The following is a 27,706-nucleotide window of genomic DNA, read 5'->3' on the forward strand; positions in this document are numbered from 1 at the left end:
AACCGATTTACCGTCTTGTACCTTGTCCTCCCCTCCTCCCCCCGCCCCACCCTCTTACTCTGACTTCTCATCTTTTCTCTCCGGCTCTGTCGAAGGGTCTCGGCCCAAAACGTTGACTGTTTACTCTTTTCCACAGATGCCGAGTTCCTCCGGCGTTTGGTCGGAGTTATTTTATCGATCTACTCACTGAGATACCGCGCGGAATTGACCCTTCCAGCCCATCGAGCCGCGCCGACCAGCGATTTAACTCCCTCCCCCCCACCCCGATTTAACCCTTAGCTTACTCAAAGGACAGTTTACGATCAGCAACCGGTCGGGCTTTGGACTGTGGGAGGAAACTGGAGAACCCGGAGGAAACCCACGGTCACGGGGGGGGGAGAGAACGTATAAACAGACAGCGGTGGGAATAATAGACAATAGGTGCAGGAGTAGGCCATTCGGCCCTTCGAGCCTGCACCGCCATTCAGTATGATCACGGCTGATCATCCAACTCAGAACCCTGTACCTGCCTTCCCTCCATACCCCTGATCCCCATAGCCACAAGGGCCATATCTAACTCCCTCTTAAATATAGCCAATGAACTGGCCTCAACTGTTTCCTGTGGCAGAGAATTCCACAGATTCACCACTCTCTGTGTGAAGAAGTTTTTCCTCATCTCGGTCCTAAAAGTCTTCCCCTTTATCCTCAAACTGTGACCCCTCGTTCTGGACTTCCCCAACATCGGGAACAATCTTCCTGCATCTAGCCTGTCCAATCCCTTTAGGATTTTATACGTTTCAATAAGATGGCTGGAAGAGGTGAAGAGCTGATAGGAGAGGATCGTGAAAGGGAGGGAAAGAGGAGAGGTTGCCACAGGGAGATGATGGAAGGGGGGAGAGGGAAACAAAAAAAGAACGAGGGGAAGGATTACAGGAACCTGGAGAAATCGATGCCCGTGCCGTCAGGTTCGAGCGGAACGTGAGGCGTTGCTCCTCCAGCCTGGGTTTGGCCCCATCGTGGCCGTGCAGAGTCACGCCGGGGTGGGCAGGTAGCTGCCACCCTGCCTTTCGCGGCGGGCAGAGCGAAGGCGCCCGGCGAAGCGGCCTGCCAGCCTGACGCAGGGGGAGGCTGCGCCGGGAGCAGCGGATGGGGTAGACGACCCCCGGCGGGGGCGTCAGGTCCTCCAGGAGGCAGCAGCTCACTCACCTCCCGTCTCTGACAGGTCGCGTTCCCCGCTGCGGGTCGGGGAGAGATAACCGAGCTCCCAGGCCCAGTGGCAAGACCGCCCCACCCGTCTCCCCGCCGCTGTCCCCTTCCTGACCACGGCCTGTCGAGAGGTCTCCTGGCCAAGAAGTGGCCCCCCAACCCCGAGCTGTGGCTGGGAGAAATTCAACTCGGTTCGTCTCCCACCGAGGCAGGGGCGTTCGAGCCGAGCAATAATCTTCCCGCAGGAAGCCGCTCGCGGGTCCTGACACCGGGAGATAAGCCGGTTCACACCCTGTCCGTGGTTTGAGTGCTGAACGAGAGCCACCTCCTTCAGGAGGGAGAGGCAGCATTGGTCTGAGATGCGAGGCACCCTCAGTTTGAAGTCACCAGACCACAAGTTTAATTCAACTCCCAGAGAGTCAGTCACATGTGACTGGGATATTGTAAGACACAGGAGCATAATTAGGCCGTTCGGCCCGTCGAAACTGCTCTCCCATTCAATCGTGACTGACTTTTTCCTCAGCCCCATTCATTCCCCGGTCAGAGGAGTGTCCCCGTGGGGTAGGAGGTGCCGAGGGAGTGTTCCCCTGGAGTGGGAGATGCCGAGGGAGTGACCCCGTGGGGTGGGAGATGCCGAGGGAGTGACCCCGTGGGGTGGGAGGTGTCGGAGTGACCCGTGGGGTCGGAGGTGTCGAGGGAGTGACCCCGTGGGGTGGGAGACGCCGAGGGAGTGACCCCGTGGGGTGGGAGGTGTCAAGGGAGTAACCCGTGGGGTCGGAGGTTTCGAGGGAGTGACCCCGTGGGGTGGGAGGTGTCGAGGGAGTGACCCGTGGGGTCGGAGGTGTCGAGGGAGTGACCCCGTAGGGTGGGAGACGCCGAGGGAGTGACCCCGTGGGGTGGGAGGTGTCAAGGGAGTAACCCGTGGGGTCAGAGGTTTCGAGGGAGTGACCCCGTGGGGTGGGAGACGCCGAGGGAGTGACCCGTCGGGATGGGAGACGCCGAGGGAGTGACCCCGTGGGGTGGGAGGTGTCGAGGGAGTGACCCCGTGGGGTGGGAGATGTCGAGGGAGTGACCCCGTGGGGTGGGAGATGCCGAGGGAGTGCTCCGTCGGGATGGGAGACGCCGAGAGAGTGCCCCGTCGGGATGGGAGACGCCGAGGGAGTGACCCCGTGGGGTGGGAGATGCCGAGGGAGTGCCCCGTCGGGATGGGAGACGCCGAGGGAGTGACCCCGTGGGGTGGGAGGTGCCGACGGAGTGACCCCATGGGGTGGGAGGTGTCGAGGGAGTGACCCCGTGGGGTGAGAGATGCCGAGGGAGTGACCAGTGGGGTGGGAGATGAAGAAGATGTCCCTTTGAAGAAGAACTGAAGGAGCACTCTGTTGGAGCAGGAGCACTGAGGGAGCACCCCACAGATGCACTGAAGGATCAGCCCATCGGAGGAAGGCTGAAAGAGCACACCATGTGAGAAACCGTGCGGGAGCGTCTCATCAGAGGAGAGCAGTCCGAGGTGAAACGTTGAGGGAGCGCCCCAGAAGAGGGGAAATACTGAGGGAGCGCCCCAGAAGAGCAACACTGAGGGAGCGCCCTGCCAGATGTGCAGCATTGAGGGAGCGCCCCAGTAGAGGTGAAACACTGAGAGAGCGCCCCACTCTCGGGAGGAGAGTGTTCGGGGAGTGCCATACCGTTGGAGCTGCCGTCATTATAATCGGGTCCCGTCTGCACTGCAAGGCCGCCCTCACCAGAGCGACTGCAGTGGTTTAGTGAGGGGCCTTTTTGCCAGTAATAGCCCAGTCCCAAAACAGGGACGTACACACCAGCACGCCCTGAGATTGTGCAAGAAATACTAGGGTTTTTTTTAAATGCATGTGAGTAAATAACATTTTAATGTATCTAATTATAGAATCCTGTTGTACTGCAGCTCCTGCTGGATATATTCGTGGAAGGCAGGCCTAATTTGCCAGTGGCCGTCACGGGGGAGTTACAATCGGATTAGCAGTCCAAACCCGCCAACTGGCTTTAGTTTTGGTCAGCCGGTGGCAAGGAGAATGTGCCAAGGAAGACGCGAGGTACTCACTCTTCGGGGAGGCCTGTACACGACGGGCAGAACGCCCGCCTTCCGGGGCATCTGAAAGCCCCTTGGCCTCAGCCTCAGAAATTCCAACAGATTTCGGCGAACATGTCCCCTCTCTCAGATCTACATTGACTCTGTTTCAGCCTACAGTTAGCTCCCCAAGTGCCCTGTCATTAATTCCAAAGTCAAAGTAAAATTATTATAAAAATCGAAATCAGGTTTAATATCACCGGGATATGCTGTGAAATTGTTGTCTGTGTGGTAGCAGTATAATGCAATATTTAATAATAGAAAAAAGTGAATTAAAGTGTGTGTGTGTATGTGTGTAAATATATATATATATAGATGTGTGTGTGTATGTATATAATATATATATTATTATTTAGTAATTAAACTAAAACAAATAAAACAGTAGTGAGGTAGTGTTCATGGGTTCAATGTCCATTCAGAAATCGGATGGCAGAGGGGAAGAAGCTGTTCCTGAATCATTGAGTGTGTGTCTTCAGGCTCCTGTACCTCCTCCCTGATGGTAGCAATGAGAAGAGGGCATGTCCTGGGTGGTGGGGGTATATTGTCACCACTTCCTACCCTGAGGTACATTTCCTTGCAGGCATTTATGGGAAAATAAGGAAATACAATAGAACTTGCGGGGGAGAAGCTACACATAATAAATAGTAAAGGCATCCATTAGTCTTGCGAGACCACGGATCTGCGCCTGGAAAGTCTTCACTCTACAGGGCGCAGGCCTGGGCAAGGTTGTATGGAAGACCGCCAGTTGCCCATGCTGCAATTCTCCCCTCTCCACGACACCGATGTTGTCCAAGGGAAGGGCATTAGGACCCATACAGCTTGGCACCAGTGTCGTCGCAGAGCAATGTGTGGTTAATCGCCTTTCTCAAGGACACAACACGTTGCCTCGGCTGGGGCTCGAACTCACGACCTTCAGGTCACTAGTCCAATGCCTTAACCACTTGGCCACGTGCCCATAAATGGACAACTGTTAAAGAACAAAGACTAATCGAGAGTTCCCTTCATTGCTGCTTAGTTGGGACAGGAGGCTGTTGCCAAACATTGTCTAACTCGCAAAAGACCCGTGTGCTTGGGTGGCCATCGGACGCTGCACCGCGCCTAGAGCGAGCAGTTTTTAAATAGCGTCAGTTGCGTGTACTTGTGTGTGTGTTGAAACCAGTGATCTTTGTCGCTGATAGCTGGTGAGAAACGAGCCAGCAGGGACAATTCAAAATAGCTCTGCTCGCTCGCTGCGGTTTCGAGTATTCAGGCTTGGAGATACCAGAAACAGCCGGGAGTGAAAATGAAACGATTTCACTACTTCAACAAGTTGGGAACTACGAGGAATTTGAAGGTACCGGCAATCACCTTGAATGTTACAATGAAAACGAAGATTTGGAGAATGCAATCGTCAAAAGCATTGTATGAAGGCAGTCCGTTACCTACACTAGGCGTCTGCACTGATTTTGTTCATTTACAGCGTACACTGGATTAATTCCTCGGTTGATAACTATTAGGAACTAATACACAGTTTTATAGTACCGTAGTAATGTTGATAGTGTTATAATTTGTTCTGAATTTCATTTGAACGCGTAATTGGTTACTCAGATAAACAGTGGAGTCTTTTTCTAATTTTTTTTTGCACTAGTTTGACGAAACTTCAGCTAATTGAGGCAGCCTCTTAATTGGGCCGAGACGTACTGGAGCTGATGTGTCCCAATTAGCCAGAATCCACTGCATATAAAACTGAGTGTGAGCTGTATAATCCTCCAAAAGTGATTCTGCTGGTTGTGAGTTCAGTTCAGTGTCGGAATGAGTGAAGCTATCCCATGCCAGTGCAGGAGCCCGATGGTTGTAGGGGAATAGCTGTTCCTGAACCTGGAACTACTCGCACTTTGCCAACTTCTGATTGTCCTGTGGCCTGCGGCTACTTGTTTTTTTTTTCTTCTTTCTCTCTCCCTTATGTTGGGGTAACATTTGCTGCCTTGTCAGAGCTGTTGGGGGATGCATGAAGTCTCGACAGATTCCCACCCACTGTCCCCAAAAGCCCGCTTGCATTGCAGGCTACCAGGCCCTCCTGGAGATCTCCTGGCTTCCCAGCCCTTTAACACTTCGCTGCTGGTAACTTATTCCTGTTCCTCTTTCACTGTAATTACCAAGAAGTTCTCTGTGTCTTCATAAAGACAGATTTAAAAAAAACCTTTATTTCTCTTCCACTTCCTCATTGTCAAAACTATAAAGGGGAGAGGGAGGGACGGAGAAGGGGGAGAGAGAGGGAGGGATGGATGGAGAGGGGGTGGGAGAGGAGGGTGGGGGGATGGAAAAGAGGAGGGAAAGGGGAGGGGGGACGGAGAGGAAGGGATGGATGGACGGGGTGGGAGAGGAGGAGGAGGGAGAGGGGAAGGGAGGGAGGGGAGAGAGGAAGGGAGGGGGGATGGAGAGGGGGTGGGAGAGGAGGAGGGAGAGATGGGGGATGGAAAGGGGAGGGAGGGGATGGAGAGGGGGAGAGAGGGAGGGATGGATGGAGAGGGGGTGGGAGAGGGAGGGAGGGATGGATGGAGAGGTGGGAGAGAGAGGGGATGGAAAGGAGGAGGGAAAGGGGAGGGAGGGGGAGAGAGGGTGGAGGGAGAGAGGGGGATGGAAAGGAGGAGGGAAAGGGGAGGGAGGGGGGATGGAGAGGGTGGAGAGAGGGAGGGATGGATAGAGGTGGAGGAAGAGAGGGGGATGGAGAAGAAGAGGGAGAAAGGGGGATGGAGAGGAGGAAGGAGAGAGGGGGTAGGACAGAGAGGGAGTGGGAGAGGGGGTGATGGAGAGAGAAGGAAAGAGAGGGAGGGGGGAAGGAGGAGGATTGGGAGGGGAGAGGGAAAAAGAAATTTCAAGTTCCTGGGGTGTCAACATTTCTGAGGATCAGAGCTGGTCCCAGCATATCGATGTAGCTACTAAGAAGGCAAGACAGTGGCTATATTTCATTAGGAGTTTGAGGAGATCTGGTTTGTCACCTGAAACAATCGAAAAATTCTATATGTACCGTGGAGTCTGTGGTGGCCAGTGCTATCATGTTTGCTGTTGTGTGCTGGGGCAGCAGGCTGAGGGTAGCAGACACCAACAGAATCAACAAACTCATTCGTAAGGCCAGTGATGTTGTGGGGATGGAACTGGACTCTCTGACGGTGGTGTCTGAAAAGAGGATGCTGTCCAAGTTGCATGCCATCTTGGACAATGTCTCCCATCCACTACATAATGTACTGGGTGGGCACAGGAGTACATTCAGCCAGAGACTCATTCCACCGAGATGCAACACAGAGCATCATAGGAAGTCATTCCTGCCTGTGGCCATCAAACTTTACAACTCCTCCCCTGGAGGGTCAGACACCCTGAGCCAATAGGCTGGTCCTGGACTTATTTCATAATTTACTGGCATAATTTACATATTACTATTTAACTATTTATGGTTCTATTACTATTTATTATTTATGGTGCAACTGTAACGAAAACCAATTTCCCCCGGGATCAATAAAGTATGACTATGACTATGACTATGGAAAGCATCCTGCCTGGCTACCTCTGTCTGGTATTGGGGTGGGGGGGTGGGGGTAAACTACCGCACAGGATCGGAGTAAGCTGCAGAGGGTTGTAAAATTAGTCAGCTCCATTATGGGCCTCACTACTTTTTATATTTCTGTTTCTGCACTACTTAATTTAACTACTGAATGTAATATATATATATACACACACATGCTTACTGTAATTCTGTTCAGTTTTTTAATATTTATGATGTATTGCATTATACTGCTGCCACAAAGTTAATGAATTAATGAAGATTATGACATATGCCAGTGATACTAACCTGATTCCCATTCTAACACACAAATATTTACTCAGCTTTCTCTTTAAAAGTCTGTTTTTCGGGTTTCTGTATCATCGGAAGTCCTCCTTGGCTGAATTGAGGCCCTGTCCTAGCCCCCAGGTTCGCTGCTCTGCTTGGCACTGTCACGAGCCTTTTCCTTTGAAAAGCACTATTTTTAAACTCCTGTTTGCCGTGGTTGGGACGCTTTTTCCTGCTGTGCTTTCTGCCTCAAAGGGGACGTGCATTTGTTGAAAACTCTGAATGAGTCCTTCAAAGTTTGGTCACTGTTTGGACGAGTGCGCTGTGCTGCGTTCGCTTTGTTAAGGGACTTTCGGGAGGCTTTCAGGTGCACGGATGGCAGGAAAATGGAGGGCTGTGCAGGAGGCAGGAGTCAGATTGATCTTGGAGCAGGTTTCAAAAGTAACTACCTCTATCGGGAACATCTTCAAAAGGTGGTGCCACTTTAAGGGCACCCATCACCCAGATCATGCCCTCTTCAAGGAAATCCTTTTGCATTTGTACAGGGCCCTGGTGAGACCACACCTGGAGTATTGTGTGCAGTTTTGGTCTCCAGGGTTAAGGAAGGACATCCTGGCTGTGGAGGAGGTGCAGCGTAGGTTCACTAGGTTAATTCCTGGGATGTCCGGACTGTCTCACGCAGAGAGATTAGAGAGACTGGGCTTGTACATGCTGGAATTAAGGAGATTGAGGAGGGATCTGATGAGACATATAAGATTATTAAGGGATTGGACAAGATAGAGGCAGGAAATATGTTCCAGATGCTGGGAGAGTCCAGTACCAGAGGGCATGGTTTAAGAATAAGGGGTAGGTCATTTAGGACAAAGTTAAGGAGGAACTTCTTCTCCCAGAGAGTTGTGGAGGTGTGGAACACGCTGCCTCAGAAGGCAGTGGAGGCCAATTCTCTGGATGCTTTCAAGAAGGAGCTAGATAGGTATCTTATGGATAGGGGAATCAAGGGTTATGGGGACAAGGCAGAAACCGGGTATTGATAGTAGATGATCAGCCATTATCTCAGAATGGCGATGCAGGCTCGAAGGGCCGAATGGTCTACTTCTGCACCTATTGTCTATTGTCTATTGTCTTTGGCGAAGAGGTACAAGAGCCTGAAGACACACACTCAACATTTTAGGAACAGCTTCTTCCCAGATTTAAAAACAGACGATGAACACCACCTCAAACACGAGGAAATCTGCAGATGCTGGAAATTCAAGCAACACGCATCAAAGTTGCTGGTGAACGCAGCAGGCCAGGCAGCACCTCTAGGAGGAGGTACAGTCGACATTTCGGGCTGAGACCCTTTGTCAGGACTAACTGAAAGAAGAGCTAGTAAGAGATTTGAAAGTGGGAGGGGGAGGGGGAGATCCAAAATGATAGGAGAAGACAGGAGGGGAAGGGATGGAGCCAAGAGCTTTCAAATCTCTTACTAGCTCTTCTTTCAGTTAGTCCTGATGAAGGATCTCAGCCTGAAACGTCGACTCTACCTCTTCCTAGAGATACTGCTGCGTTCACCAGCAACTTTTATGTGTGTTGCTTGAAATCCCAGCATCTGCAGCTTTCCTCGTGTGTGCGTTTTTAAATTAACCTACCAACCTCCTTTATATCAAATTCTGCCTTATGATCATTAAAGTCCCTGAGCTAACAGGGATATTCTTCACTGTACAGCACAAGATCAAAAAAATCAGCTGGCCCCCTCTCTGATCTGCAAAACCATCTTCTAGATGGAACATGAATCAATCTTCTCATCGATCGCTGCTGATATTGTTTCCCCAGAGTTGCTGAATTGTAAGACTTGGCAACAGGGCTCTTTAACGCAACTCATCCATGGCTGACCCAGTTGCTCGTCCCACTCGCCTGTGCTTGGCACACGTCCCACCCGACCTCTCCGATCGGTGCTCCTGTCCCCAAGTGTCCAACCTGTACGTAGATTATCACCACCTCCACCCCCCCCGCCCGGTTAATGCACCTCAAACTTCCTGATCTTTATCACGCCCCCTAAACAATGACATAACCCCCACCATGATTTTCTGACCCTTGTTACTTCTCAGGACGATTTCGGGCTGGAGGAGCAATGCCCATGCTCAGCGTCACCTCCAACCTGATGGCGCGAACATCGACTTCTTGAACTTGCAACTCCCGCCCCCCACCTTCACCATTCCCATTTCTCCCTCTCTCACCCTATGTCCTTATGTTTAAAAATAAGAATTAGGAGCAGGAGTCGGCCATCCGGCCCGTCGAGCCCGCCCTGCCATTCAATAAGATCATGGCTGATCTGACCATGGATTCATCCCCATCTACCTGCCTTTTCCCCATAAACCTTAATTCCCCTACTGTGCAAAAATCTATCCAACCTTGTCTTAAGTATATTTACTGAGGCAGCCTCCACTGCTTCACTGGACAGAGAATTCCACAGATTCACCACTCTCTGGGAAAAGCAGTTCCTCCTCATCTCCATCCTAAATCTACTCCCCTGAATCTTGAGGCTACGTCCCCTAGTTCTAGTCTCACGTACCAGTGGAAACAACTCTCCTCCCTCTAATGCTCTTCCTCCTTCCCTTTTCTTCCACGGCCTTCTGTCCCCTCCTGTCAGGTTCCCCCATCTCCAGCCCTGTATCTCTTTCACCGATCAACTTCCCAACTCTTCAGTTCATCCCCTCTTCCTCTCTCCCCCTCTGCCAGCTTCACCTATCACCTGCCACCTTGTGCTCCCTCCCCCACCCCCTCACTCCGACTTCTCCCCCCTTCCTTCTCGGGCCTGGTGAAGGGTCCCGGCCTGGGAATGCCGGCTGTTTTACTGTTTTCCATGGGTGCAGCCTGGCCTGCTGAGTTCCCAGAGCATTGTGTGTGTGAAGTTTGTGAACCGTCAACAGTTCCCTTACCTACCCACCGTGTTCCTTCTCAATTTCCAATTTTTTTTTGAACCCAACGACGAAATACCCTGGGACAATTAATTCCCAGCCCTGGTCACTTGGCGGCCTCCTGTCAGTGGAAGCTGTTACATCGGGACCCATTCACCTCTAGCCCTGCGCCCACTTGGATTAAGGATTTACAGTCTTGATATTTTTAACACTCTTTCCGGCTCTGATTCTAATCGGTGCTATACTCCTGTGGTTCTATGCTCTTTTCCTTCCTGTCATATCCGCGTTGTCAGTTCCTTTATAGCGCTCTGTACAATCAAATTACTCACTGGGATGATTCCTCCCCAGTATAACAGAGGCCGCTGGACCCCGCGGTACATAGTACAGACAGGCCCTTCAGCTCACAATGCTGTGCCTAGCTTCTAACCCATTTCCGACGTCGTTCTGACCCTCCCCTCCCCCGGCGAGCGTTCCAACCCGAGCCCTTCCCTCCGCTCCCCCGTCACCCATCCGCCCGAGAGTTTCTTCCTCGACGTCCCGCCTCGAGCACCACCCCTGCCACAAAGGCGGGAAGCGGTTTTTAAAAAATTTTGACCTTCCATTCAGTCTGAGAACGCAGAACGCGCCGGCGTGGTACAGGCCCTTCGGCCCACAACGCCGTGCTGGTAAGCAGAATCCACACGCTAGCCAGCCTCTGTGCAAAGCGCCCACCTCCCTATTATTCCCTAAAAAAAAAATTATGCCCCCCCCCCCAAATCTGGGCTCTTTCGAGTCAGCGGTGGGGAGGAGGTCACTGAACGAACTGTTATCCATCGTGGACGGAATGAGCAGTGGATCACCCTTTTGAACAGGCTCATTCAGCTCTGCTGTCACAAGGATCGTTACAGAAAATCTTTCCTACCAAATGTAACAAGCACGTACAACAGTTCATCTCCGTGCGACAGCAGGAACACATGTCAGAGTACAATAGTCTCTGTTTTATTATTTCATACATTATTATTGTAAATTATTACTGAGTATATTATTCTGTACACTATTATTAGATAAGTCTGCACACTGCTAAGTGGGCTTTTAAATCTTCCTGCTTGGGATTTCCCACTTGGGATCAATAAAGTATTTATTGTTATTTTTAGCCACTGGGGGGGGGGTGAAGAAGTCTGTCTGGCTGTTCGTTCGATCTACGCGTCTTATCGTCAATGTATCAGGTCACCCCTCGTCCTACCGCGCTGTTGGGCTGTGCCCAATAGGGAGGAACTCTGGGCGGCCCCGAAGGTGCCCAGGGGCTGCCTCTCCCTAGGGTGCACACTGTCCCGTGGTGTCTAGAGGGTCTCTCTGCTCCAGATATCGGCTGGGCTGGTGGGGGGGAGCCCACAACTTTACTGGCCCGAACCTGTACGCCCTCGGCACGTGAGAGACAGGCGGAATGCCCCCGGGGGAGAACGGACAACGGTGGGAAATTGAACGCTGTTTGCTGGTGCTGTAAAGCGCTATCTTCATTACTAAGTCATCCCCCTCTCTTCTTTTACTCTCTCCCCCTCTCTCTTCATGGTAGATCAATCCTCTATTGGCAGGGGAATTTCTTGGTGACCAAAAGGTTACACACTGTGAGCCTCGCCAACACTTTATCTATTTATTGGGATACAGCGCGTAATAGGCCCTTCCGGCCCTTTCAGCCTCGTTGCCTAGCAACCCCACCCCCACCCCGATTTAACCCCAGCCTAATCGCAGGACAATTTACAATGACCAACTGACCTACCAACCGGTATGTCTTTGGGCTGTGGGAGGAAACCGGAGCACCCGGAGGAAACCCACGCAGTCACGGGGAGAAAGTACAAATGCCTCATAGGCAGCGGCGGGAATCGAACCCGGGTCGCCGGTACTGTAATCCATCGTGCTGACCACTACACTACCATGCCACCCTAACTGCAGGAGAGTTTAGAAAAATTGAAATGTTATTATAACTTTATAAGGGTCAATAGGCTAATTTCCTTTCACGTGGCCTACTAACAGTCCAAAACACACTCAAGATCTCTCTGCACTTTGAGCACCTGAAAGTTAGACTTGCTCATCTAAATTTAACTCGACTGGAGTTAAAATTGTGAAGTAAATCTATAATAATGATTGTGGACTTCAGGAAGGGTAAGATGAGGGAACACACCCCAGTCCTCATAGAGGGATCAGACGGGGAGACAGTGAGCAGTTTCAAGTTCCCGGGTGTCAATATGTCTGAGGACCTAACCTGGTCCCAACATATTGATGGAGCTACAAAGAAGGCAAGGCAGCGGCTATACTTCATTAGGAGTTTGAGGAGATTTGGTTTGTCACCTGAAACAATTGAAAACTTCCACAGATGTACCATGGAGAATATTCTGACTGGCTGATACTGGTTTGGGTGGGGGGTGGTGTTGCTACTGCACAGGATCGAAGTAATCTGCAGAGAGTTGTGAACTCAGTCAGCTCCACCATGGGCACCAGCTTCCATAGTATCCAGGACATCTTCAAGGAGCGGTGCCTCAGAAAGGCAGATTCCATCATTAAGGACCCCCACCACCCAGGACATGCCCTCTTCTCATTGTTACCATCAGGGAGGAGGTACAGGAGCCTGAAGACACACACTCACCGATTCAGGAACAGCTTCTTCCCCTCTGCCATCTGATTTCTGAATGGACGTTGGAACCAGTGAACACTACCTCACTACTTTTTAATTTCTGTTTTTGCACTACTTATATTTAATATACATATATACTTAATGTAATCCAGTCTTTTTTCCCCCTCTATGTTTATCATGTACTGTACTGTTGCCATAAAGTTAACAGATTTCATGACACATCCCGGTGATATTAAACCGATATTAAACAGTGGCACCCAGCACCACGAGCAGCTCGCCATAATGATGAGTAGACACAAGGGGAGGGGAGACAAAGGTGGTCTCTGATGCTGAACCACACACCAGGCACTCCCCCGCAGGCTCCGGGAGCACCACGAACTCCTGGAGCTGCCGTCTTTGTAGCTGGCCAGCTTTGTGTGCGTGGGTGGTGGGATCCATCTTAAATGGACCCCCCTCGCACCTTTCAGTCAGGGCAAAGCCCCCCTTGTGCTAAATGCACGGCGGGTCTCAAGACGGCGGGGGGTCAAGACTAAAATAACCGCAGATGCTGGAAAGGCGAAATTAAAACAGAAACTGGCGGAAACCTCGAGCAGTGTCTGATGGGGGAGAAGGGAACGTTGAACGTCAACCGATTTCTGCTTCCGTGATACCTTCTGGTGTTGGACTAGAGTATAAAATTGTTCCCTCCAAGAGGACCACAGCCTTGTCGTAGGGTTTGGAGGCTTGCCTGCCTCTTTGACCCACAGAGCTACAGTGCCATGCAAAAGTTTGGACACCCTTGGTCAAAATTTCTGTTACTCTGAATAGTTAAGCGAGTGAAAGATGAACTGATTTCCAAAAGGCATAAAGTTAAAGATGAGACATTTCTGTAATATTTTAAGCAAGATTACTTTTTTATTTCCATCTTTTACAGTTTCAAACTAACAAAAAAGGAAAAGGGCCCAAAGCAAAAGTTTGGGCACCCTGTATGGTCAGTACTTAGTAACACCCCCTTTGGCAAGTATCACAGCTTGTAAACGCTTTCTGTAGCCAGGTAAGAGTCTTTCAATTCTTGTCTGGGGGATTTTCGCCCATTCTTCCTTGCAAAAGACTTCTAATTCTGTGAGATTCTTGGGCCGTCTTGCATGCACTGCTCTTTTGAGGTCTATCCACAGATTTTCGATAATGTTTAGGTAAGGGGACTGTGAGGGCCTTGGCAAAATCTTCAGCTTGCACCTCTTGATGGACTCATTGTGGATTTTGAGGTGTGTTTATGATCATTATCCTGTTGTAGAAGCCATTCTCTTTTCATCTTCAGCTTTTTTTTTACAGATGGTGTGACGTTTGCTTCCAGAATTTGCTGGTATTTAATTGAATTCGTTCTTCCCTTTACCAGTGAAATGTTCCCCGTGCCACTGGCTGCAACACAAGCCCAAAGCATGATCGATCCACCTCTGTGCTTAACAGTTGGAGAGGTGTTCTTTCCATTAACTTCTGCACCCATTTTTCTCCAAACATACCTTTGCTCATTGCAGCCAAAAAGTTCTATTTTAACTTCATCAGTCCACAGGACTTGTTTCCAAAATGCGTCAGGCTTGTTTAGATGTTCCTTTGCAAACTTCTGACCCTGAATTTTGTGGTGAGGACGCAGGAAAGGTTTTCTTCTGATGACTCTTCCATGAAGGTCATATTTGTGCAGGTGTCGCTGCACAGTAGAACAGTGCACCACCACTCCAGAGTCTGCTAAATCTTCCTGAAGGCCTTTTGCAGTCAGGTGGGGGTTTTGATTTGCCTTTCTAGCAATCCTACGAGCAGTTCTGTCAGAAAGTTTTCTTGGTCTTCCAGACCTCAACTTGACCTCCACCCTTCCTGTTAACTGCCATTTCTTAATTACATTACGAACTGAGTCAACAGCGACCTGAAAACACTTTGCTATCTTCGTATAGCCTTCTCCTGCTTTGTGGGAATCATTTATTTTAATTTTCAGAATGCTAGGCAGCTGCCTAGAGGAGCCCATGGCTCCTGATTGTTGGGACAAGGTTTGAGGACAATAGACAATAGGTGCAGGAGTAGGCCATTCGGCCCTTCGAGCCAGCACCGCCATTCACTGTGATCATGGCTGATCATCCACAATCAGTATCCAGTTCCTGCCTTATCCCCATAACCTTTGATTCCACTATCTTTAAGAGCTCTATCTATCTCTTTCTTGAAAATATCCAGAGACTTAGCCTCCACTGCCTTCTGGGGCAGAGCATTCCACATATCCACCACTCTCTGGGTGAAAAAGTTTTACCTCAACTCCGTTCTAAATGGCCTACCCCTTATTCTTAAACTGTGGCCTCTGGTTCTGGACTCACCCGTCAGTGGGAACATGCATCCTGCCTCCAGCGTGTCCAAATCCTTAATAATCTTATATGTTTCAATCAGATCCCCTCTCATCCTTCTAAATTCCAGTGTATACAAGCTCATTCGCTCCAATCTTTCAACATATGACAGTCCCGCCATCCCGGGAATTAACCTTGTGAACCTACGCTGCACTCCCTCAATAGCAAGAATGTCCTTCCTCAAATTTGGAGACCAAAACTGTACACAGTACTCCAGGTGTGGTCTCACCAGGGCCCTGTACAGCTGCAGAAGGACCTCTTTGCTCTTGTACTCAATTCCCCTTGTTATGAAGGCCAGCATGCCATTAGCTTTCTTCACTGCCTGCTGTACTTACATGCTTGCTTTCAGTGACTGAGTAACTTTACTCCATTTAGATAATAATCTGCCTTCCTATTCTTACCACCAAAGTGGATAACATCACATTTATCCACATTAAACTGCATCTGCCATGCATCCGCCCACTCACCCAGCCTGTCCAAGTCACCCTGCATTCTCATAACATTGTCCTCACATTTCACACTGCCACCCAGCTTTGTATCATCTGCAAATTTGCTAATGTTACTTTTAATCCCTTCATCTAAATCTTTAATGTATATTGTAAACAGCTGTGGTCCCAGCACTGAACCCTGCAGTACCCCACTGGTCACCGCCTGCCATTCCAAAAGGGACCCGTTAATCGCTTCTCTTTGTTTCCTGTCAGCCAGCCAATTTTCAATCCATGTCAGTACCCTACCCCCAATACTATGTGCCCTAATTTTGCCCACTAATCTCCTATGTGGGACTTTATCAAAGGCGTCAGGGTATTTACAAAGCTTTGAAATTTGCATCACCTGGCCTTTCCTAACGATGACTGTGAACAAGCCATAGCCCTAACAAGCTAATTAAGGTCTGAGACCTTGGTAAAAGTTATCTGAGAGCTCAAATCTCTTGGGGTGCCCAACTTTTGCATGGTATTCCTTTCCCTTTTTTTTCCCACTCTAAAATTGTGCAAAAACAAAAATAATACACTAATCTTGCTTAAAATGTTGAAAAGAATGTTTCACCTTTAACCTTATGACTTTTGGAGATCAGTTCATCTTCTACTCACTTTAACTATTCACAGTACCGGGAATTTTGACCAGGGGTGCCCAAACTTTTACATACCACTTCATGTCAGCTGGAGTCAGGGCCTTGGTGGGGTCACCTGTGCCAAACAGGGTCAAAGGGCAGAGGCCAGACTAAGAGTGGTCCACCGGTCCTCCAGGTTCGGGGCCGACAGCCCCAACTGGCCAAACAAAACTGTTATGGAAACGGCAATGAGGAATTCTTCTACACCTGAGTGAGACGGTATTCCTGAGTCTCCACCCGGGACCTGCGTGACCGACAGTAGTGAAAACCGAGAGGAAGGTACTGAGATGATGAAGGAAGCCCTGAACACCGCCAGGTATGGAGGACCTCCATTGCTGGGAAACGGGCAGTAAGTAAGTAATAAGATTGTTACTTTTATTGTGACATAACTTTCCTATACTTGCTTATAATTTTATATAATCACTTGCACGAGTTTAGTGAATTCTCAGTAATTGTAGTGAAGCTGTTTCTACAGTTTTCTAGAAGTTTCTCTGCTGAATCCGAACAATTCATGGGTTACTTCTTATCGCTGGGATGTGCCTTTATCTGTCTAGTAAGCTAGTTTTAAATTCGGATTCTTTTCCTTTTTTATGAATCACTTGCACATCGGTGAAACGCGCCATTTGCGTTAACGGGCAACACGACCCAACGATGCGCTGGGAGGGGGCGGGGGCAGCCCGCGAAGGCCGGCGCGCATCCCGGCGCCAACGCAGCCGCGCCTCCGACGTCCGGCAGAGCGGCAGCAGTGCTGGAGTTGGGAAGAACGAGGGGTGACCTCGTTGAAACCTGTCGGACGGTGAAAGGCCCCGATAGAGTGGATGTGGAGGGGATGTTTCCAACGGTGGGGTGGGTGGTGTGGGAGTCCGAGATCAGAGAGCACAGCCTCAGAATAGAGAGGAGGCGTCCTTCTAGAACGGGGATGAGGAGGGCGTCCTTTCGCCAGAGAGCGGCGAATCTGTGGAATCCGTTGCCACTGGCGGCTGTGGAGGCCAAGTCTTTTAAGGCAGAGATTGATAGATTCTTGATCGGTCAGGGCATGAAGCGATAGGGGGAGAAAACAGGAGGTCAGGGGACGAGAGGGGAAGGTGGATCAGCCATGATGAAATGGTGGAGCAAACTCGGTGGGCCAAATTCTGCTCCTGTATCTTATGGTCTTCAAAGCAAATTAAAGGTGGCTTTTAATTCAGACCGTTTGACCGGAGCCTTCAAGAAAGTTTCAGCTCCGCTGCAGAAGTTATAACCCACAACTATAATTGTAGATAAGTTTGTAGTACAAGTTCTCCCTCCTCACCCTTTCTCGCTCTCTCTCCCTTACAGTAAGTGAGTTACTCTCCGTTATTTTCTTATGCACTGTTAACAACGAACACAACCGCTATCATTGCGAGATTTACACCTCATTCTCGACTTCCTAAAGAACCTCAAGTCTAGATCAGCATCAGCCTGTCCAACGCGCCACTGAGTTGGAAAGGGTTGCCTCCCCAAGTCGAATATCACACGACCGCAGTAGGGGGAGAGAGAGGGAGGGGTGGGGGGGGCGGATAAATGAGTGCTGGGGCGCTGTCGAACGGAGGGGCTGAGGGGAGGAGGGGGGAGCTCTGGTGAGGCACGGAGAACAGAAGAACGACCGGGGGAAGTTGGGGAGGTCGGCGACCGTTACATCACAACCTTTCACAGCCCGAGGCAATTAATCACAGCGCTGTGCCCTCAAAGCTACCTGACGCTGCAGACCAGAGGCGAATTTAGCAATGGTTCTCGAAGAAGCGGTCACTCCAGAAGCAGATATGACACACCAAACATCGCAGGCGATCGGAGCGAGGCCCCTCCCCCTTTGCAGATTTGCATCGCGCTGCCCTCACCCGACCTGACCAAGGTAAGGGGGTCTGCAAAGCGCCAAGGTGGGGGGGGGGGGCGGATCGCTGGAGTTAGAGCGACATGTCACCAGGACCGTGCAGGATTTGCGCAAGGTCTCAGAAATACCACACCTGCTGGCACCTCTGTCAAAGCCTCAGTTCCCACCCCCCCTCCAACAAAAGCCTTCAGCTACAATCAAACCTTGTTCTCCCGAGCTCCTAAATTCGGGCCGCCCACCCCACTTACCTCAATCCTCAGTTCCCCCTTCAGGAAAAATCCCACCACACCATGGGAGTGGGCCGGGAGAGGCCTCAGGCACCCATTAACCCAGGCAGGTAGGCCGCAGCCTCCGTCTGAAAACCCTACGATGACAGGGCTAAATCTAAACAACCAAAAAAAAAATCCGTGCTCTCTTGGAAACACCGCCATTCTCCCCTCAAAACCAACCCTCCCCTTCCCCAAACCCTTGGCCAGATTTTAAATTAAACATCGGCCCTTCCAAGTGGTTCGGCTCCCTCGATCCTACCTCCCCACGGGGTTCCCACGGTAACCGAGCAGCCGCTCTCTCCGAGGAGTGCAGGTCGCTGATGCAGGGGACCAGGGCAACAGGAGGTTCTTTATACAGGCTTGCGTAGCTGGTGGTTGCCGGATTTCTTTACGAAACCACTTCCTCTTCCAGCCTTCGCGCAGTCATTTGCTAGCTGCCCGTCTTCCTTCCCCCCCCCCCCCCCACCGCCTCGCCTTCTAACCTGCTCCTTTGCTCTTTTCTCAGAGACCACAGGCTGGCCTGGACGCCAACCGGAAGATGGAGGAGTCGGTAAACCGACGTTCCTCTTCCCGGACTTTTTCTGCAAGACGTCCCCGTCTCCATATCTATCGAGCTCCTGTCCAATCTGCTTCCAGTCCACGGGCCCCGCATTGCAGGGACTTGCTGCGCGAACATATTCTGCCACCTACCTCCTCTCCACCAACCTACTGTTGCTCAAAACCTTCCAGGACTGCGAGGGGCTGAGAGCACACTGGTACACCCCTTCCTTAAGGGGAGAAACCCCACATCCTCCAGCTCGCCATGGAACTAGGAGCCCCCACCCCCACCCCGAAGCCCTCCCGGTGAACCTCCACACCCTCAGATCTCCCGCCCCGGCTGCATCCGCGCCCAGCACCTGTTCGCGTGAAGGCCCACACTTAGAACGGTCAAGTCAAAACAGAGAAGAAAGAAAAGACACTCTGCAGGTTAGACGGCATCTACGGAGTCTGAACCCCCCCCAGCTGTTCATGTAAAGCCCCCTACTTTGAATGGTCAAGTCAAAACAAAAATAAAAACAAACGCTCGGCAGGTCAGGCAGCAGCTACAGAGAGAGAAGCACTGACGAAAGGCGGCAGACCGCAAGAGTTAGGGGCAAGTTAACCATTCGGCCCATTGAGTTTCCTCCTCAAGGCAGATTTATTACACCTCGCAACCCTATTCTCCCCGCAACCTTTGACACCCATCAAGGGCCTGCCTTCCTCCGCTTCAAATGACCTCGGCCTCCGCAGCCGTCTGCGGGCAACAAGGTCCACAGATTCACCACCCCCTGGCTGAGAAAGGTCCTCCTCGTCCCTGTTCTAAAGGGACTTGCTTGCATTCTGAGTCCGTGCTCTCTGGTGTTAGGATCTCCAACCTCTTGGAAACATCCCTTCCCACGCCCACTAGGCCTCGCAACATTCGGTAGGTCCCAATGGGATTGCCCTTCATTCTTCTAATCTCCAGTGAGCCATCAAACGCGCCCCGTGCGTCAACCTTTTCGCTCCCGGGATTATCCTCGTGAACCTCCCCCTCCCCCCCGGACCCTCCCCAACGCCAGCACACCCTCTCTTAGACAAGGGGCCCGAAACCGCTGGCAATACTCCCAATATGGCCTGACCAATGTCTCGGCGTCACATCCTATAGTTTACGATATTGGGGTTTTCCCTTTGGTCAGGAGGAAGATACAGTGCCATGCAAAAGTTTGGGCACCCCGGTCAAAACTTCTGTTACTCTGAATAGCTAAGCGAGTAAAAGATGACCTGATTTCCAAAAGGCATAAAGTTAAAGCAAGATTACTTTTTTTATTTCCATCTTTTACAGTTTCAAAATAACAAAACAGGAAAAGGGCCCGAAGCAAAAGTTTGGGCACCCTGCATGGTCAGTACTTAGTAACACCCCCTTTGGCAAGTATCACAGCTTGTAAACGCTTTCTGTGGCCAGCTAAGAGTCTTTCAATTCTTGTTTGGGGGATTTTCGCCCATTCTTCCTTGCAAAAGGCTTCTAGTTCTGTGAGATTCTTGGGCCATCTTGCATGCACTGCTCTTTTGAGGTCTATCCACAGATTTTCGATGATGTTTAGGTCGGGGGACTCTGTGAGGGCCATAGCAAAATCTTCAGCTTGCGCCTCTTGAGGTAGTCCATTGTGGATTTTGAGGTGTGTTTAGGATCATTATAAATGCTCCCTGTGCCACTGGCTGCAACACAAGCCCAAAGCATGATTGATCCACCCCTGTTCTTAACAGTTGGAGAGGTGTTCTTTTCATGAAATTCTGCACCCTTTTTTCTCCAAACATACCTTTGCTCATTGCAGCCAAAAAGTTCTATTTTAACTTCATCAGTCCACAGGACTTGTTTCCAAAATGCATCAGGCTTGTTTCGATGTTCTTTTGCAAACTTCTGATGCTGAATTTTGTGGTGAAGACGCAGGAAAAGTTTTCTTCTGATGACTCTTCCATGAAGGTCATATTTGTGCAGGTGTCGCTGCACAGTAGAACAGTGCACCACCACTCCAGAGTCTGCTAAATCTTCCTGAAGGCCTTTTGCAGTCAAACGGGGGTTTTGATTTACCTTTCTAGCAATCCTACGAGCAGTTCTCTCGGAAAGTTTTCTTGGTCTTCCAGACCTCAGCTTGACCTCCACCGTTCCTTTTAACTGCCATTTCTTAATTACATTACAAACTGAGGAAACGGCTACCTGAAAACTCTTTGCTATCTTCTTATAGCCTTCTCCTGCTTTGTGGGCATCACTTATTTTAATTTTCAGAATGGTAGGCAGCTGCTTAGAGGAGCCCATGGTTGTTGATTGTTGGGACAAGGTTTGAAGAGTCAGGGTATTTATAAAGCTTTGAAACTTGCATCACCTGGCCTTTGCTAACAATGACTGTGAACAAGCCATAGCCCTAACAAGCTAATTAAGGTCTGAGACCTTGGTAAAAGTTACCTGAGAGCTCAAATCACTGGGGGTGCCCAAACTTTTGCATGATGCTCCTTTCCTTTTTTTCACTCTAAAATTGTACAAAACAAAAATAATACACTAATCTTGCTTAAAATGTTGAAAAGAATGTTTCATCTTTAACTTTATGACTTTTGGAGATCAGTTCATCTTTTACTCGCTTAGCTATTCACAGTAACAGAAATTTTGACCACGGGTGCCCAAACTTTTGCATACCACAGTATATGTAAAATGGTGAGAGGCAGAGATAGAGAGGAGAACCAGGGTAGAGATAGCTAAGACCGGGGGGCTGACTTTATGGTGGTTGGAAAAAGTATTGGTGGGGGGGGGGGGATGTCAGAGTTAGCTCTATTTTTTAAACACAGAGGGTGGTAGGTGCCTGGGACACACTGGCAAGGGTGGTGACAAGAGGCAGATACACAGTGAATGGTCGGGTACTGAGGAGTGTGGTAGAACAGAGGGATCTGGGAAGACAGGTCCATAATTCATTGAAAGTCACAGGCAGATAGGGCTGTAAAGAGAGCTTTTGGCACGTTGGCCTTCATAATGTACTGAGTACGGGAGATGGGATATCATGATTGCCTTTGCTGTTTCATCACCTAAGTTACAGAGAAAGGTTGAACAAGTTGGGTCTTTATTCTTTGGAATGTAGAGGTTGACGGGGGGACTTGATAGAGGTGTTTAAAATTATGAGGGGGATAGATAGAGTTGACGTGGATAGGCTTTTTCCATTGAGAGTGGGGGAGATTCAAACAAGAGGACATGAGTTGGGAGTCAAAGGGCAAAAGTTTAGGGGTAACATGAGGGGGAACTTCTTTACTCAGAGAGTGGTAGCTGTGTGGAACGAGCTTCCAGCAGAAGTGGTTGAGGCAGATTCGATGTTGTCGTTTAAAGTTAAATTGGACAGGAAAGGAATGGAGGGTTATGGGCTGAGTGCGGGTCGGTGGGACTAGGTGAGAGTAAGAGTTCAGTACGGACTAGAAGGGCCGAGATGGCCTGTTTCTGTGCTGTAATTGTTATATGGTTATGTGGTTATTATATGTTGAAGTTGTATAAGATGTTGGTGAGGCCTAATTTGGAGTATTGTGAGCAGTTCTGGTCACCTACATACAGGAAAGATGTAAGCAAGGTTGAAAGAGTACAGAGAAAATTTACAAGGATATTTTGCCGGATCTGGAGGACCTGAGTTATAAGGGAAGATTGAACAGGTTAGGACTTTATCTCTTGGAATGTAGAAGATTGAGAGGAGATTTGATAGAGGTATACAAAATTATGAGGGGTATAGACAAGCTGGTTTTTTCCCTCTGAGTTGGGGGTAGGGCTACAATCAGAGGTCATGGGTTAAGGGTGAAAGATGGGAAGTTTAAGGGGAACATGGAGGGGAAACTTCTTCATTCAGAGAGGGTGAGAGAGCGGGATGAGCTGCCGGCACAAGTGGTAGACGCGAGCTCAATTTCAATGATTAAGAGAAGTTTGGACAGGGACGAGGATGGCAGGGGTCTGGAGAGCAGTGGTCCCGGGGCAGGTCGGCGGGATTGGGCAGTTTTTGGCATGGACTAGATGGGCCGAAGGGCCTGTTTCTGTGCTGTACTTCTCCATGATTCTATTAGGGACATCTAAGACACTCTTGGAAAGGTACGTGGATGAGAAAAGTGGAGGGCTATAATGGGAGGGAAGGGTTAGATTGATCTTGGGGTGGGTTAAAAGGTCAAAGGGCGTGTACTGCTCTATGATCTATGTTCTAATCCTCTCAGAATGAATGCTAACACTGCACTCTCTTGGCCAAAATACTGTGCCACAGATGTACATGGTGCTGCTGAGGCCACACTTGGGGTGTGTACGGTTTTGGTTTCCACCTGGTAGGAAAGATGTGGTTAAACTGGAAAGGGTGCAGAACAGACTTGCAAGGGTATCGCCAGGACGAGACAGCCTTGGTTAGAGACGGGAACGTCAATATTTCTCTCACTCCACAGATGCTGCCTGACCTGCTGAGTATTTCCAGTACTCTGTTTTCACTTCAGATTTCCAACTTCTGCGGTATGCTTCACCTCCAGTTCCAGGTGTCGGCCTGAGCCCGGTGTTAACCCTTTCCCATTCTACCGCAGTCAGCGGGTCAGAGGGGACAGACTTCAAGGCGTATTCTACCCCAGTGAGAGGTCGAAGGGGAGGGAGTTCGACTCCTTCTACCCCAGTGAGCGGGTCAGAGGGGAGGGAGTTCGACTCATTCTACCCCAGTGAGAGGTCGGAGGGACAGAGTTCAAGACGCACTCCGGACGCCCGAGGGCACAGCTCCCGGCTGAGGCAGAGAGTAGCTCGGTCTGAGGGAGATTTCACCTTCCCCAGGTCCCGCGGGACTCCCGTGACCCCCCCCCGGACTGCGTGAGGCCGTGTGTGGAACGGGGTCTCTGCAATGTGAGGGGAGGAGGGGGGAGGATAAAAGTAAAAATCTATCCCCTAGTCTGCCCCCTCACCTGAGGGAATGGCGAAGGGGCTTCAGCCAGCTCCATCTTGAGAGCGGTTACCATGGAGACAACAGGCCCTTGCCTCAGGAAGGGCCTGTCCATCATTAAGCTCCCTCACCACCCAGGACGTGCCCTCTCCTCTTTACTACCATCCTCCCGGAGCTACTGGAGCTTGAAGACCTACACTCAACATTTCAGGAATGATCTGTTCCCCTCCGCAATCAGATTTCTGGACCCCTTAACAACACCACACTCAGGTTGGAGGAGCAACACCTTAGACTCCATCTTGGGTAGCTTCCTTGGGTTGATGGCATGAACATCAATTTCCCAAACTTCCAGTAACTGCCCTCCACCCCATCCCCATTTCCCTCTATCTCCTCACCTGCCCATCACCTCCCTCTGGTGCTCCTTCCCTTCCCCTTTCTTCCACAGCCTTCTGTCCTCTCCGATCAGACCCCCCCACTTCTCCGGCCCGGTATCCCTTTCACCGATCAACTTCCCAGCTCTGTACTTCACCCCCTCCTCCCTCTCCCGGTTCCACCAATCACCTACCCCCTTGGTATGTCTCCCCCCAGCCCCACCTTCTCACTCTGACTTCTCATCTTTCTCCCCCGACAACTCTCGACGAAGGGTCTCGGCCCGAAACGTCGACTATCTCCTCCGTTGCTGCCTGGCCTGCTGAGTTCCTCCAGCACCTCGTGTGTGTCGCTACTTTGATTTCCAGCACCTGCAGACTTTCTCTCGTTCGTCACCTCAGTATCTTGCACTTCAAATTTCCTGTCATAGCTTGCAAAGCTCTTCCCCAGTATTGCACTGCGCTGCTATGGGTCACGGGGGTGGAGCTACGTCTCAACGTCTCTACCAGAGAAGGTGAGAGGTGCTGCTTCCCTCCGCTAGCCTGCAGGTCGCCCTCGGGCGAGGTGTAACACCTGCTTAGCGCCCCACCCCTCCCCCCGATCAGGGTCACGTGAAGCCGTGGGATCTGGTGGTGGATGGTCGCACGAGCAGCCGGTGCACATCACAAATCCTGTTTATGTGACCACTGACAGCGGGCAGACAATCTCTGAAGAGTACCGATAACGGCCGAGGGTCAGCCGTCTCCCGGTCTGCCCGGGAAGGCGGCAGGGGCGAACCGCTCCCGTGTGTGTGTGTGTGTGCGTGGGAAAAATCCGCCAAGAGCGAGGCCGCCACCGCCCACGTCCCACGACGCGGGCTGTACTGCTGTCGGGCAAAAGCAAATCGTAAACCTGACTCTGTTTCTGTGTCAGAGTCCCTGGTTCCGAACGCCTTCGACGGCAGGCAGGCCCAGACTGGTTTTACATCCCAAACTCCCCCCGCAAATCCAATGACTCAGTAACCCGTGGGCCACTCCTTTGCACCTCTCAGCAGCCTGTGGTGTCTCACTGAGCAGAGACCGAGCTGCCTCACACCCACACACACCACACAACCAGAAGAGCCGGCCCCTTGACTTCAGGGAAGGGAAGGTGCACATGCCATCGTCTGACTCTAGAGTTTTGAGGTTGACGGAGTTGAGGGCTTGACGGTCCGAGGTGTGAACATCACTGATCGCCTGTCCTGATCTAACCGCGTAGGCGCCTTGGCCAAAAGAGCTCACTACTTCCTCCGGAGGCTTAAAAAAAATTGGTATGTCCTTGTCGACCCTTTCCAATTTTTATTCATAGAAACATAGGTCCTCATACGTCCTTCGGCCCACAACGTTGTGCTGACCATGAAACCTACTCTAGAAACTGCCTAAAATTTCCCCACTGCATAGCCCTCTATTTTGCTAAGCTCCATGTATCTAAAAGTCTCTTAAAAGACCCTATTGTATCCGCCTCCACCACCATCTCTGGTAGTGCAATCTACTCTCTGTATGAAAAACTTATCTCTCACATCCCCCTTGTACCTACTTCCAAGCACCTTAAAACTATGCCCCCTTGTGTTAGCCATTTCAGCCCTGGGAAAAAGCCTCTGACTATCCACACGATCAATGTCTTTCATCACCTTATACACCTCTGTCAGGTCACCTCTCACCCTCCATCGCTCCATGGAGAAAAGGCCAAGCTGTGTGCAGTTTTGGTCCCCTAATCCGAGGAAAGACATTCTTGCCATAGAGGGAGTACAAAGAAGGTTCACCAGATTGATTCCTGGGATGGCAGGACTTTCATATGATGAAAGACTGGATCGACTAGGCTTATACTCTCTGGAATTTAGAAGACTGAGTGGGGATCTTATTGAAACGTATAAAATTCTAAAGGGATTGGACAGGGTAGATGCAGGAAGATTGTTCCCGATGTTGGGGAAGTTCAGAACGAGGGGTCACAGTTTAAGAATAAAGGGGAAGCCTTTTAGGACCGAGATGAGGAAAAACTTCTTCACACAGAGAGTGGTGAATCTGTGGAATTCTCTGCCACAGGAAACAGCTGAGGCCAGTTCATTGGCTATATTTAAGAGGGAGTTAGATATGGCCCCTGTGGCTAAAGGGATCAGGGGGTATGGAGAGAAGGCAGGTACAGGGTTCTGAGTTGGATAATCAGCCATGATCGTACTGAATGGCAGTGCAGGCTCGAAGGGCCGAATGGCCTACTCCTGCACCTATTTTCTATGTTTTCACTCGACCTATTCTCATAAGGCATGCTCTCCAATCCAGGCAACATCCTTGTAAATCTCCTCTGCACTCTCTCTATAGTATCCACATCCTTCCTGTAGTGAGGTGACCAGAAATGAACACAGTACTCCAAGTGGGGTCTGACTAAGGTCTTGTAGAGCCGTAACATTACCTCACGGCTCTTGAACTCAATCCCACGATTGATGAAGGCCAATGCACCGTACTCCTTCATAACCACAGACAACCTGCGCAGCAGCTTTGAGAGTCCTACGGATGTGGTGACATCACGTGTCACGTGTAAGAACGTGATTGGACAGAGTTCGGAGCATGCGCAGAAATGACAGAATGATCTAGAAACTGTATGGTGAAAACGTGGTTGCTGTTTGCTGTTGTAAATAAAAATTCTAGTTTTAATTCTTCCAGAATATGGTTTGTTCGTAGTAACCGACGGTACGTAGAAAGAACACAACATGGTGTCAGAAGACGGTTTGGAAGAATAATACATTTCGCTAACATGGGAAAAGCGAAGATAATCGAAAAAAAAAAGCACTAACTTTTTTGTTGTTTGCTAACAGCTTTAGAAATAGAAGTTTTGCAACCCCCACCGACGCTTCAGCTGACTGGAAGCGTAGCTGAAAACTGGAAAAGATTTAAACAGCGTTTTGAAATTTATTTATTGGCGATCGGAACAGATAATAAAACGGAAAAAGCGAAAGCTGCAATTCTACTCCACGTAATAGGGGACGATGCAATTGAGGTATATAACCATTTTACTTTTGAAAATGGAGATAATTTGAATCTAAAGCGATAATTGACAAATTTGACGCATTTTGTATAGCAAAGCGTAATGTGACATATGAGCGCAATAAATTTTTCAAATGTCGGCTAAGACCTGGTCAAACGATTGATCAATTTGTTACGGAGTTGAGAAACCACAGTAAAAGATGTGAGCAACACACAAAAAAGTTGCTGGCGAACGCAGCAGGCCAGGCAGCGTCTCTAGGAAGAGGTACAATCGACATTTCGGGCCGAGACCCTTCATCAGAACTAACTGAAGGAAGAGCTAGTAAGAGGTTTGAAAGTGGGAGGGGGAGGGGGAGATCCGAAATGATAGGAGAAGACAGGAGGGGGAGGGATGGAGCCAAGAGCTGGACAGGTGATTGGCAAAGGGGATATGAGAGGATCATGGGACAGGAGGCCCAGGGAGAAAGAAAAGGGGGAGGGGGGAAGCCCAGAGGATGGGCAAGAGGTATAGTGAGAGAGACAGAGGGAGAAAAAGAATGTGTGTATATAAATAAATAACGGATGGGGTACGAGGGGGAGGTGGGGCATTAGCGGAAGTTTAAGAAGTCAACGTTCATGCCATTAGGTTGGAGGCAACCCAGGTGTTGTTCCTCCAACCTGAGTGTGGCTTCATCTTTACAGTAGAGGAGGCCATGGATAGACATATCAGAATGGGAATGGGATGTGGAATTAAAAT

General features: G+C 50.1%; 1 protein-coding gene across 5 annotated transcripts in view; it reads right to left on the reverse strand.

Annotated features, from left to right (window-relative positions):
* The window catches only part of sipa1 (signal-induced proliferation-associated 1), a 145,583-nt gene that overhangs the window by 110,634 nt on the left and 7,243 nt on the right, over window positions 1–27,706 (reverse strand). Inside the window, exon 1 of one of the 5 annotated variants that reach the window (XM_063036514.1) lies at window positions 18,445–18,509. The exons of the other annotated variants lie outside the window; for them this stretch is intronic. The gene's annotated coding sequence lies outside the window, so the exon portion shown is untranslated. Of the gene's footprint in view, window positions 1–18,444; window positions 18,510–27,706 lie in introns of those variants that run through there. 5 annotated transcript variants of the gene reach the window in all.

Source organism: Mobula hypostoma, chromosome 30 (genome assembly GCF_963921235.1).
Source record: "Mobula hypostoma chromosome 30, sMobHyp1.1, whole genome shotgun sequence".
NCBI lineage: Eukaryota > Metazoa > Chordata > Chondrichthyes > Myliobatiformes > Myliobatidae > Mobula > Mobula hypostoma.